Raw genomic sequence first — 13566 nt, forward strand, 5'->3', positions numbered from 1 at the left:
ACAGTTCAAATTGACTTGGTCAACTTGATTCAACCTTGGGGAGTCTGATGTCTAGCAGTTTATTGCCAACACATTTAAACACAATATAATTTGAAAAAAATAAAGTTTCCTGGTATAACATGATCCCTTATGCACAAGAGGGCACTAATTGTATCCAATCCATCTCTGAGTACATATCCTTTCTCCCAAGTAGATGGGTTCTGGAGATAGGCCACCTGTATTAGCTTAAGGGCCTACAGAAGAGGCTGGCCTGGTTTCAGTCCTATGGATAGTATGGAGTCCATTTGGGTTATTTCCTACCTCTGGTCCTGGTTTTTGGAGCTTCGAGAAGCTCTTAGCTATGTGGATTGATTTTTGATTTTTGGAACATCAAGAAGCTCTTGGCTATGTGGATAATGTGAAAGTCATTTAGACTATTAGGTATCTCATATCCTCATTATGGAGCTTTGGGGAGCCCCTGGCTAATATTAGTCACTTAATGTATTAGACACCTCCAGTCCTTGTTGTAGGAGTTTGATATATAGCCTGGCCCAACAGATAATACGGATTATCAGGCTATTAATAACCTCCAATTCCCAACTTCGCGGGTGGAAAATGGGTTATGCCCATTTCTTTAAGAGGTCAGTCCTACATGCTTTACATCCTTGCTATCCCTGGAGACCTATGGGTACCCGGGCCTTCATGCTTCCAACACATAGGTACCACACATTATTTTTCCCATTAAACTATTTATGAACTTCTAGATTGGATCTATTTTCTAGTTATTGTAAATATTGATGCAGTAAATTAAGGTATTTCCGTGATAGAATCCACCAGGAATTTGTAGACATAGCCTTTTAGGGCACTCTGTAGTAGTTGTCCTTGTATTATTCAAATGCTTATTTCTCTGCCTTCATGACTTGTTTCAATATGGACATAGCATTGTTATGCTTCTTCAAAAGTATCTTGTCTCAAGTTTGTGTAAAGAATTTTTACCATGGTTTTCTCTCACTCAATGGGTGGACAGAAGAGAGAACAGACTACTGACTTCCAGCAGCCAGGAGGAGGAGAGGGGGTGGGGGTGGGGGGTTCAGATTTGCCATGTGGAAGAACCGAGAAAGAGTTCAAAGAATTCAGCTGGAGAATGGAAGGCCATAAGTGCAAGTATTACAGGGATGTTGTCTGGGAGGTAGTCAGATAAGCATAGGGAATTAAGATATCAAGGGGAACCTTGGAAATTAATCTTGGTCTCTATCTCATTATTAGATACTAGCTCAGATAAGTAATTCATTTTATAGGCATACATATGGTAGAGTGGTACAACTAGATCATATGGTAATTTTGTTTTAAGCTTTTAAAGAGGATTTTTAATTATGGTGTGTGCGTGTGTGCGTGCGTGTGTGTGCGTGCGTGCGTGCGTGCGTGCGTGCGTGTGTGTGTGTGTGTGTGTGTGTGTGTGTGTGTGTGTAAGCATTGCCTGTGGAGTGTAGAATTGCAGGCAATTATGACCAAATCCATGTCCTGTGCAAAAGTTGTAGACATTTTTAACTGATAAGACATCTCTCCAGCCCCTTATTTTCAGAATGTTTTGAGAAGCCTTCAGAGTTTATATATAACTGTATATGTTTATATGGCCACCAGCAGAGAATAAAGGTTTCTATTTCCCCACACAGTCATTTGCACTATTCTCTTGATTACCATATTGACATGGAACTTCGATGCAGATTTAGTTTGCCTTTTCTTTATGGGAAAGGATGTTGATCATTTTTCAAATATTTATTTTCCTTTTGTACTTTTTACAAACCAACTCTTGAGTTTTTAATAACATAGGTCCTGTTAATAATGAGCTCTCCTTTTCAGAACTGTTTCAGCTGTGTCCCAGATGTCTGGGTATATTCTACTTTCTCACCATTCATTTCCGCGTGTACTTCTTTCGTAAATGAATGTTCAGACATCTCCCTGGCCACTTTTGCTTTTTACCTGATTTCTCTTGCACTTGCTAGGAAGTCCATTACTTCACCTTAATTTGAACCTCCTACTTGAGGGTTCTAATTCATACTAAACACAAGCCAACACATTCAACCTCGTGGACTGGAAAACTCTATTCAAGGTAGCCATTTTTGGATTAGCTGGACCACAGCCTATAAGTCCTTCCAATAAATCCCCTTTCTAAACATAAAATTTCATTCTATAAGCTCTATTCCTCTAGAAAATTCTGATTTTTCCACTCAAAAATAAATTTGAGTATACTTTCTTAAAAAAAATTTACACACTTTAAATAAAATTGTATACTAACAAAAATATTGGGTCATACAAATATATGCTAATGAAGGTATAGTACATAAATATAATATTAGGATGTGATATTGCTTAATTTGGAAAAAATAAAGGAAACTTGAACAATACATTTCTTTTACAGAGCAATACAATTAGGTGAAGCATATTAAAGAGATGTAGTTTGTCTGTGCTTTGAAAATCGAAGTTGAGGGTATGAATTATTATAACAAACTAATTGTATGTTTTTACTCACCAGGTAATCTGTGTGGAAAACATAAAAGTGGGAAAACTGTGAACCACGCAAGTAGAGTGGCACTAAAAAAACCAAGAAACCAATTGAACTGCCACCAAAGAAAGTTGTCATTTACCCTTGAATGGAGAAAAAGTAGGAAATTTCAATTAGGGGCACATATAAAAGAAATCATAATTAGTTGTGAGAACAGGAGAATTTCTGTTAATTTGCATTCATTTGTAATTTGTTCACTATTAATTTGGGAGCTTCGCTGATAAGAGCTGGTTACTAGTATTCAATGTTTTGCATTGGCTTTGCTCCTATCAGAGCCTCGTTTTCCCGCTTCCCTTTCCAGTGACATGACTCATGTACCAGATGTTCCTGCTTGTTCCTATTTTATATTTTCTTTATTTTTTCCCTAGGGGTGTATTGAACACTTTTTTCTCCATTTTTATTAAATTGGGTATTTCTTATTTACATTTCATTTCAATTGTTATTCCCTTTCCCGGTTTCCAGGCCAACATCCCCCTAACCCCTGCCCCCTCTATATTCATAGCAGCCTTATTTATAATAGCCAGAAGCTGGAAAGAACCCAGATGCCCTTCAACAGAGGAATGGATACGGAAAATGAGGTACATCTACACAATGGAATATTACTCAGCTATCAAAAACAATGACTTTATGAAATTCATAGACAAATGGTTGGAACTGGAAAATATCATCCTGAGTGAGGTAACCCAATCACAGAAAAACACACATGGTATGCACTCATTGATAAGTGGCTATTAGCCCAAATGCTTGAATTACCCTAGATGCCTAGAACAAATGAAACTTAAGACGGATGATCAAAATGTGAATGCTTCACTCCTTCTTTAAAAGGGAACAAGAATACCCTTGGGAGAGGATAGGGAGGCAAAGTTTAGAACAGAGGCTGAAGGAACGTTCATTCAGAGCCTGCCCCACATACGGCCCATACATATACAGCCACCCAATTAGACAAGATGGATGAAGCAAAGAAGTGCAGGCCGACAGGAGCCGGATGTAGATTGCTCCTGAGAGACACAGCCAGAATACAGCAAATACAGAGGCGAATGCCAGCAGCAAACCACTGAACTGAGAATAGGACCCCCGTTGAAGGAATCAGAGAAAGAACTGGAAGAGCTTGAAGGGGCTCGAGACCCCATATGAACAACAATGCCAAGCAACCAGAGCTTCCAGGGACTAAGCCACTACCTAAAGACTATACATGGACTGACCCTGGACTCTGACCTCATAGGTAGCAATGAATATCCTAGTAAGGGCACCAGTGGAAGGGGAAGCCCGTGGTCCTGCCAAGACTGAACTCCCATTGAACGGGATTGTTGCGGGGAGGGAGGTAATGGGCGAAGGATGGGGAAGGGAACACCCATTTTTTTTTCATTTTAATTTCTGCTCATGGAAAAACCAAATCTTGCTTCTTTACCGAGCTACTTCAAATCGTGCACCCAGGCCTCTATAGGAAGAAGCCTTTTATTTTAGGTTGCACAATTTTTCTATTTGATGGCATCTTGATATCACACTTCATCACAAGGTCACATGTGCTATGTATACATGTGCTATGTATGTACATTTGTGGTGCTTCCACTTTCCCTATGGGACCCATTTTCATTCTTAAGAGTTTTGGTTTTTTTTTTTGTTGTTGTTGTTCTTTTTTTGTTTTTGATTCTCACAAAGCTCAGTAGCAGTTAAGATAGGAAGGTAATAATGATTTTTCAACTAGACACATGAATCTAAGTTCTTTGGTCACTACTATCAGAATGCAAAATTCATCAAAAAGTATAACTATTTCATTTTAAATAATTTTTATTTTTGTTATAACAATATTTTTTATATTCTTTTCTTTTCTGTATATCAATGTTTTGCCTGCAGTCCTGTGGTGTACCACATGCAGAGTTCAGAAGAGATCATTGGAAACCCTGGAACTAGAGTCACAGATGTTTGTTGGCCATCACATGAATACTAGAAACCCAATACAGATTCTCTGAAAGAACAAGTGTTCATCACTTCTGATCCTTCCCTTTAGCTCCAAGAAAAGTAATTTTCTAAAACTAGACCCTGATAAATTGATAAATCTATCAAAATTGATAATCCTAATGATTTGCATGTGGAGACAACTTATAAAATATGCAATACAATTTAAAATATTAAATTGCTGTTTTAACACAAATTATAAAATATGTCACAGGACAGACTAGAATATAAAAGAAGAAAAAACTGTAACTATGAGTATATTTTATTTATTCTATAATTCCTGGTTAGCAGTAGTTGTTGAAAAGTGTTCAATATAGAATCAGAGACAGAAACTCACATAAATTGTCAATAGTTATAAAAAGTTTCAGAGTAGAAACTCAACTCCTCATTTTAGTAAAACCCCAAATAAAGTGGTATCAAAAGAGTCATGTGTTCTCAAATATAATAGAGGTCATAAGTAACGGCTTCAGCCAGCACTGTGCTAAACACGTACAACTGAAATCCTTTCTTCTGCAGTTGAGAATGTAAAGAGAGTATCCACTCTCTGCACACTTACACCAGAGAGCTCTTAGTCTTAATCAAAGCATCTAGTTGAGGAAAAGAAATAGGGAAAAGGCATACATAGGAAGGAAAAAAAAACAAATCTATTTAAAGATGATAAGATTCTATACTTAAAACACCCTAAAGTCTCAATCTGAAGACTCTTGAGACATTATGACAGATACTTTTGGCAGAGTAGCAGAATAGAAAATTGGCATATAAAGATTAGTAAGTTTCCTAGAACCACTAAGAAGCACACTGAGAAAGCAATCAGGAAAATAACCACATTTAGTTCTTCAGTTGAACCAAAGTGCAAAGCATCCAGGGAAAAATCTAATGATGGTAGAGAACAGGATGATGAAGTACACAAACACTAGAAAGTAGAAAATCGCCAAGAACTGAAAAGATTAATAAACTAGTAAAAGCTGCGGTGACATCTGTGTATATGAGTTAAGACAATTGATTTGTGAAAATGCACGTGTCACTGAAAGTGTTCTATAGAATGCAATACTAACCAAATTCCAATGGTTGTGCTTGTTTTACAGAATCAGAAGAAATATCCTCAAACTCAGAGGGAGACACAAAGACCTAAAACAGCTAGAGTGTCTGAGGAAAGGAAATGCAGGAGAAACTGCCACACTGAATCTCAAAGTGTAGATTGGAATTTTCCTTCTAGCACCATATATAGTGCTAGATTCATTGATATTGCTTAAGTTTGGTTTTGTCATTACTGTAGCATTTCTACTTCTGGAGATTGAAAGTTTTCCAGGTATAGTATTTTTGTTTGCCATCTGTGGTGTCTTTTAATCTGTAACATACATGTCTGGGCCTTTATGGCTTTCAGAGTCTTTATGGAGAAGTCAGGTGTAATTCTAATAAGTCTGCCTTTATATGTTACTTGGACATTACACCCGGCATCTTCCAATATTTCTTCTTTGTTCTGTTTAATGTTTTGAATATTATGTGGCAAAGATGACTTTCTTTTCTGGTCCAATGTATTTGGTGTCCTGTATACTTTTACCTTAGGGATATCTTTCTTTTGGTAGGAAAATTTCTATTATTTATTTTGAAAACATTTTATGGGATTTTTAGCTGTGACTCTTCTCCTGTTCCTATTATTCTTAGGTTTGGTCCTTTCATAGTGTGCTGGATGCTTTTTGTCAGGATATTTTAAACTACTTGTCCTCTTTGACCAATATGTCTATTCTATCTTATTTTTAATGTCTGAGATCCTCTATTTCATTCCCTTTATTCTTTTCCTGAAGCCTGCCTCGGTATTTTCTGTTTAAATTCCTACATTTTTCATTTCCAGAATTCCCTCAGGTTGGGTTTTCCTTATTTCCTTATAAATTTATTTCCTTATAAATTTCCATATTTATGTCTTGAACATTTTTAGTCACTTCATTCAACTGCTTGTTTATGTTTCTCTGGATTTATTTAAGTGATATAGTTATTTTCTTAAGGACTTCTATAATATTCATATGGTTGGCTTTATGCTTTATGGCATAACTTTCTCCAATTGCATTTCCTTCAATTGTCTCTCCTCCTCCACCTCCTCCTTCTCCTTCTCCCTCTCCTTCTCCTTCTCCTTCTCCTCCTCCTTCTCCTTCTCCTCCTCCTCCTCCTTCTCCTTCCCCTCTCCTCCTCTTCTTCCCCCTCCTCCTCCACTTTCTTCTTCTTCTTCCTCTCTCTCTCTCTCTCTCTCTCTCTCTCTCTCTGTCTCTCTCTCTCTCTGTCTGTCTCTCTGTCTCTCTGTATGTTCTGGATTTCTTTAAGGGATTCTTTCCATTTTCTCTTTAAGGCCTTCTAATCATGATCATATAGTTGGTTTTAAGGTCTTTTCTTTGTCCTTCACCTAAGATGTAATGTTTGGGTCAGCTATGGTAGGATAACTGATTTCTAGTGGAGACATATTGCTCTGACTCTTTTTGTGCTTTTATGCTGGCATCCAGGCATCTGGGTTTGGGATTCTTAGAGGTCTATGGGGTGATTTCTAGAATTCTCTCTTGGGTGGGTGTTTTGTTTCTTAGTTTCTACTTCTACTCTGGATTACTGGAGAGTGTGATAGATGGATATGTGAAGCCTGTTTATCTGGCCTGTGCAGCTGTGTTCCTAAGGAATGCCTATTGGTATTGAATATTACCAATTGAAATGCTGGGATGAGTTGGCACAAGAAAGGTTGGAGTAAAAGGTCATTATGACCACTGGGGCTAGGGTTGTAAAAGAAAAGAAGGTTTCAGTAGGTTTTCTGTTTAACACTGGGGATAAGACTGCAGTGATTGGATCTTCGAAGCAGGAATGTGAGGGTCAACCTTCAGTGTCCTTGTTTTGCTGGGAGGAGTGGTTCTTGAGTTAGAATGGAGAGCCTGCTATGATGGGGGCTGAGACAGAGCAAAGAGGAAGTACTGAGTGGTTAGTAGGGGAAAACCCGTGACATCTACAGGAGATAAACCCAAGGGGTCAGGTGTGGTTCCCATGGGTGTTTTGTTGGAGAACTGGGGATGAGCCTGGGGATTGGATCTGTGGTTACATAGGAAGAAGAGGTCTTCTGGCAGAGTCCCTACTTTTCTGGCAGATATATCATGCAGGGTGCCTGGTGGAGCTGGAGTTTAGATAAAGCCACGAATTGGTAGAGGAAGTTTAGGGAGAGATGGTCTGTGAGGTACAGAGGAGATATAGGCAAGGGGAAATAAAAGCTACCCTAGATGTTCTGTTGCAATGCTAGGAAGAGGACTGTGGGGTTGGATTTGAATGGAAGGAGGAAGAACTGACTATCTTCAGTTAGCTTACCTGTTTTTGTTTCTGTTCAGTTGGGGTGTTCCCAGTAAATCAGTAATGAATTCATTGCTTTTCATTACAGCATTCCTTCTAGGGATGTGAATGCCTTGTGTATATAGTTGATAATATTCGACTTAGTTCTCCAAATTTATAAAATTAATTTTACCTCTGAATTTTATAATTACAAATTTTCTCTCACTAACATCAGGTTGAGTAGTTGTTATATTGTTTGTTTCTTATAGGATAAGTTTGCTTTTTTTTTTTTTCATTACAATTTCTTTTACTCCCCTGAATTTCAAAGAGTAGCTTTGCTGGATATTTAGAGGGTAGCTTTAAAGCAATCTAAAAGACATTTCTTTTCTTTTTTTCAATCTTATAAAAATTTTTAGGTATGTATATGTATATATGCATATACATATGCATATAACAATTGATTTTAAAAGACCCACAAATTTCAAATAGTGCAAGTAGTGTATATGTGAGTGTTTGAAGGGGGAAAGGAAAGAAAAATGATGCAATTATATTATAATTTCAAAAATTAAGCTAATAAAAATTATACCATATGGAGTTTATAGTCACACTGACAAGAAGTGTGTTAGTAGATAAATCTGGGCTTTTACATGTTACTTTTTTTCTTTTATTGTCCTTAGAATATTTCCTTTAACACAGAGAGACAGATTAAATATGTTTTACATAGACTTGGCTCAATGTAATGTGAAGGATGACATTTAACCTATTGTACCTGAATATTAATATAGTTTAGATTTTAGTGATTTTTATTTCCTTGGACAATCTTTCTATATCTTTTATAATTCAAAGTCTTTCTTGAATTCCAATAATTCCAATTTCTTTTCATTGGTTCCCAAACTCTCTATTATTCATTGTCATTCTCTTGTCTAGCTGTGTATTTTCAAATTGATTCCTTCAGGATCATTTATTTGATGTGTTATAGTATTGTTTTTCTGTTTTATTTTGTGTAGTTTACAAATCAAGATCAAATTTTCATTCTTATTCCTATGCCAAATTTCTCTATGGAAGTATTAAATCATATCTCTGTGTTTCTTTAGAGAACTTTTTCTATTGCAATTGCGAATGTGTGTGTTCATGTGTCTATGCCATGATACATGTATGGAGGTGAGATGACAAATTGCTTGAGTCAGTTGTCAAGTTTCTACTGTGAAAGTTCTAAGTCTTTGACTCAAGTTGTAAGTCTTGAAAACTAATGTCTTTCCATAATGAGCCATCTTTTTAGCTTGTCTCTGCGTTCTTAAAGTTCTGGCCTCCTAGAAAACAGATATTTTAATTTTTTTCCTCCTATTTTTTTTACTAGATATATTTTTTAACTTACATTCAAATGTTATTTCCTTTCCTGGTTTCCTGTCCAGAAGTCCCCATCCCCTCACCCTCCCCCATCCATAGGTATTCCCCTCATCCATCCTCCTTACTGTCCCCTAAATCTTTTTATTCAAGAATCCATTCATATTCCTTATTGTGTGGGCAGATTATCTTGCAAAATTTTGATTTGTAAATGAGACCATTTTCAATTTTGTTCATTGCAACATTCAAATATTAATACAGTACACATTCATTCTGGAAAAGTCTGCAAGGTCGGTGGCAGGATTTCTATACAATAATACACCTCGCTGGTCCTATTCTAATCCTTATACTATTACTTATGATTAGATTTTCAGAAATTGAAACAAAATTTTTTTTCCAAATTTATAGTTATTTTTCCTACTTAAAAACTAGACAGCATCCTAGATTTGAATTTGCCAAGATTCTGTGTTAATGCAATTTTTCAGCACTATGAAAGATAAATAGATGTGAAATTTCTCAATAAAATAATTATAAACCAAATACAAAAGCACAACAAAGAGATCATCCACCAGGATCAAGTAGGCTTCATCTCAGAGTTGCAGATGTAGTTCAACATACTAAAGTCATTAAACATAAACTATCAGTATAAACAGAATGAAGGGGAAAAAAAGCAAATGATCAACTTATTATTTACAGGAGATGCCTTTGACAAGATTCACCATTCATTTATAATAAAAGTCCTGGAGTGACAAGCGATATTAGGGACATACCATAGCACAACAAAGGTGATTAATATCAAGTTCTAAGACAACATCAACCTAAATGGAGAGAAACTAACAGCATTTCCACAAAGGTTAGGAACATAAGGAACTCTCTTTCATACTTACTCATTTTAGGAATTTAAGTTATAGCTAGAGTAATAAGACCACTGCTGGAGTTCCAGGTGATACAAAGAAGAAAGGAAGAAGATAAATTATCTTTATTAGCAGATTACATGGTTTTTAAATTAGAGAAAAGGTACCTTCACAATAGCCTCAAAAATTATCTTGAGATCAACTTTAAACAAGTAATTGTACAACTTTTGCAATAAAAAATTTAAAACACTGGAAAAGATTAGAAAATGTGCTTACCCATGCTCATGGGTTATAAGGATTAATATTGGGGAAATGGCTATCCTGCCCAAAGGCAAACTATAGAATTGACAAAATCTCATCAAAATTCCAATACAAGTCTTCATGATAACTGAAAAGCTCAAACACACACACACACACACACACACACACACACACACACACACACACACACACTCATTAAAGGAAAAATCTACCAAGGTGAACTCTCAGTTTGTAATATCTATGTTCCAAATGCACATTCATAAAAGAATGTTTACTAAATCTCAAAACGCACATTATACCTCTCACAATAATAGAGGAAGACTTCAACACCCCGGTGGCATCAGTGGACACGTCATTGAAAAGGAAACTAAACAGAGACACAGTGAAACTAACAGAATTATGAACCAAATGGTTTTAATGGATATCTATACAATAATTCATCCTAAAACAAAATAATATACCTTCTCAGTACCACATGGTATCTTCTCCAAGATTAGCTATATACTTAGTTAAAAAGGACACATGTTCATAGCAGCCTTAATTATGATATCCAGAAGCTGGAAAGAACCCAGATGTCCCTTGACAAAGGAATGAATACAGAAAATGTGGTGTATTTGCACCATGGAGTATTACTCAGCTATTAAAATAATGACTTCATGAAATTCTTAGGCAAATGTTGACCAACCTAGAAAATATCATACTGAGTGAGGTAACCCAATCACAAAAGAATACACATGCTATGCACTCACTGATATGTAAATATTAGCTCTAAAACTAGAATACCCAAGATATAATTCACAGGCCACACGAAGCTCAGGAAGAAGGAAGAACAAAATGTAGATTCTTCAGTCCTTAGAGGGGTGCACAAAATACTAGCAGGGGAAAATATGGAGAGATCTAACACAAAAAACTGCTTGCAAACCCAATCCAACTACACATCAAAAATATCATCCACCATGTTCACTTAGGCTTCATTCCAGATATGCAGGGATGGTTCAACATACAATAATCCATAAATATAATCTATCCCATAAACAACCTGAAAGAAATAAAACATTTGACTGTCTCATTAGTTGCATAAAAACCCTTTGGCAAAATCCAATACCATTTCATTATAAAAGTCTTGGAGAGATCAGTGATAAGAGCTACATATCTAAACACAATAAAAGCAATATACAACAAGCTATTATCCAACATCAAATTAAATAGATGAAACTTAAGGCAATTTTACTCTCTTCATATCTACTCAATATAATACTTGAAATATTAGCTACAGGAATAAGACATCTAAGAGAGATCAAGGGGATACAAATTGGAAAGGAAGAAATCAATTATCAGTATTTGCAGATAATATAATAGTGTATATAAATTTGGGATTTCCCAAAATTCTACCAAGGAAATCCAACAGTTATAATCTCCTTCAGAAAAATGGCAGGATAAAAATTAACTCAAAACAATCACTTTTCTTCCTATACACAAAATAAATGGTCTGAAAACGAATTTCAGGAAATAATACCCTTCACAAAAGACACAAATAAAATAAAATATCTTGGTATAATGCTAATCAAGCAATTGAATGACCTGTATGACAAGAACTTCAAATTTTTTGAAGAAACTGAAGTAAATACATGAAAATGTAAATATTTCCTATGCTCATGGATCTATTGGGTTAATGTAGTAAAATTTTCCATCCTACCACAAGCAATCTACAGATTCAATGCAGTTACCAACAAAATTCCAACACAACTTTTATAGACTTTGAAAGAGCATTTTGACCTTCATACAGTAAAACAAACAAAAAATTCAGAAGGAATCACCATCTCTGACCTCAAGTTGTACTACAGAGCAATACTGATAAATAGTGCATGATATTGGTACTAAAAAAGACAGGTTGATCCATAGATTTGAATCACAGACCAGGAAATAAACTTGTATACCTCCTGGATTTTTGAGAAATAAACCAGACTATATAATAGAAGAAAGAAAATTGGTGCTTCCCTAACTGGGTATTTTCATAACTGGGTGTCTGCATGTGGAAGAATGCAAATAGATCCATATTCGTCACCCTGCACAAAACTCAAGTACAAGTGAGTCAAAGACATCAACCTAAAAATGGACATGGTAAATCTAATAGAAGTGAAAGAAGGGAATAACCTTGAGTGAATTGGCATAAGGGATAAATTCCAGAACAGAGTACCAACAGCTCAGGCACTATGATCAATAATAAATGAGATTTCATGAAACAGAATTACTTCTGTAAGACAAAGGAGATCTTCTAACAGACAAAATAGTAGCTTACAGAATAGGAAAAGGATTTTACCATCTCCACATTTGATAGAGGACTGACATCCAAAAATATATAAAGAACTGAAGAAGCTAGACATCAACAGACCTAATAACCCAATTTAAAAAAAGTAGGGTATAGATCTAAACAGGAGATTCTCGGAGAATTTTCTAATGGCTGAAAAGCATTTAAAGAAGTGATCAAAGTCCTTAGTCATCAGGGAAATGCAAATTTGAACAACTATGAGATTTCATCTTATGCTTGTCAGAATGGATAAGATCAAAACCTCCAGGTACAGCTCAGGCTGGTGAGGATGTGAAATATGGGGACACTAATCTGTTGATAGTGGGAGTGCAAACTTTAACAAACATTTTGGAAATCAATTTTGTGCTTTCTCAGACAATTGGGACTACTTCTACATCAAGATCCATCTATATCATACCCAAAAGACAGTCCATTCTCATCAACTATGGGCACTTGCTCAAATATGTTCATAGCTGCTTTATTTATAATAGACAGAAACCAGAAACAACTTAGATGTCGCTTAAGTGAAGAGTGGATAAAGAAATTGTGGTTCATCTACACAATAGATTACTACTCACCTTTTAAAAACAATGACATGAAATTAGTAGGCACATGGATGGGATGAGAAAATATCATCCTGAATGAGGTAACTTAGATTCAGAAAGACACACATGGTATATACTCACAAGTGGATATTAGTCATATAGTACAGGATAACCATGCTGTGAACCACATACCCAGAGAAGTTAAGTAACAAGGAGGGCCCAAGGGAGGATGCTTGCATCTCATTGAGAAGGGGAAATAGATTAGACATGGGGGAGTTGAAGGGAGGTGACTGAGTGAGGGAGGAGTTGGGATAGGAACAGGAGGAATGAGGTGGTGGGATGACAACTAGAGGGAGAACTGGGATAGAGAAGTGAAATTGAAACAGGGCATCTCTGGGTGAAACTACAAACCTAGGATGCAGAATTTCCCAGGAATCTATGAGGATGATTCTAGCTAAGGATTCT

The 13566-nt window shown here is 36.1% G+C and overlaps 1 long non-coding RNA gene across 1 annotated transcript in view; it reads right to left on the bottom strand.

Annotated features, from left to right (window-relative positions):
* Positions 1–13566, bottom strand: part of Slco6b1 (solute carrier organic anion transporter family member 6B1) — an 80705-nt gene that overhangs the window by 51779 nt on the left and 15360 nt on the right. The window contains exon 5 of the long non-coding RNA NR_185094.1: positions 2510–2625. This is a non-coding gene — a long non-coding RNA (solute carrier organic anion transporter family member 6B1). The remainder of the gene's footprint in view (positions 1–2509; positions 2626–13566) is intronic.

The sequence above is a fragment of the Rattus norvegicus genome, chromosome 9 (genome assembly GCF_036323735.1).
Source record: "Rattus norvegicus strain BN/NHsdMcwi chromosome 9, GRCr8, whole genome shotgun sequence".
NCBI lineage: Eukaryota > Metazoa > Chordata > Mammalia > Rodentia > Muridae > Rattus > Rattus norvegicus.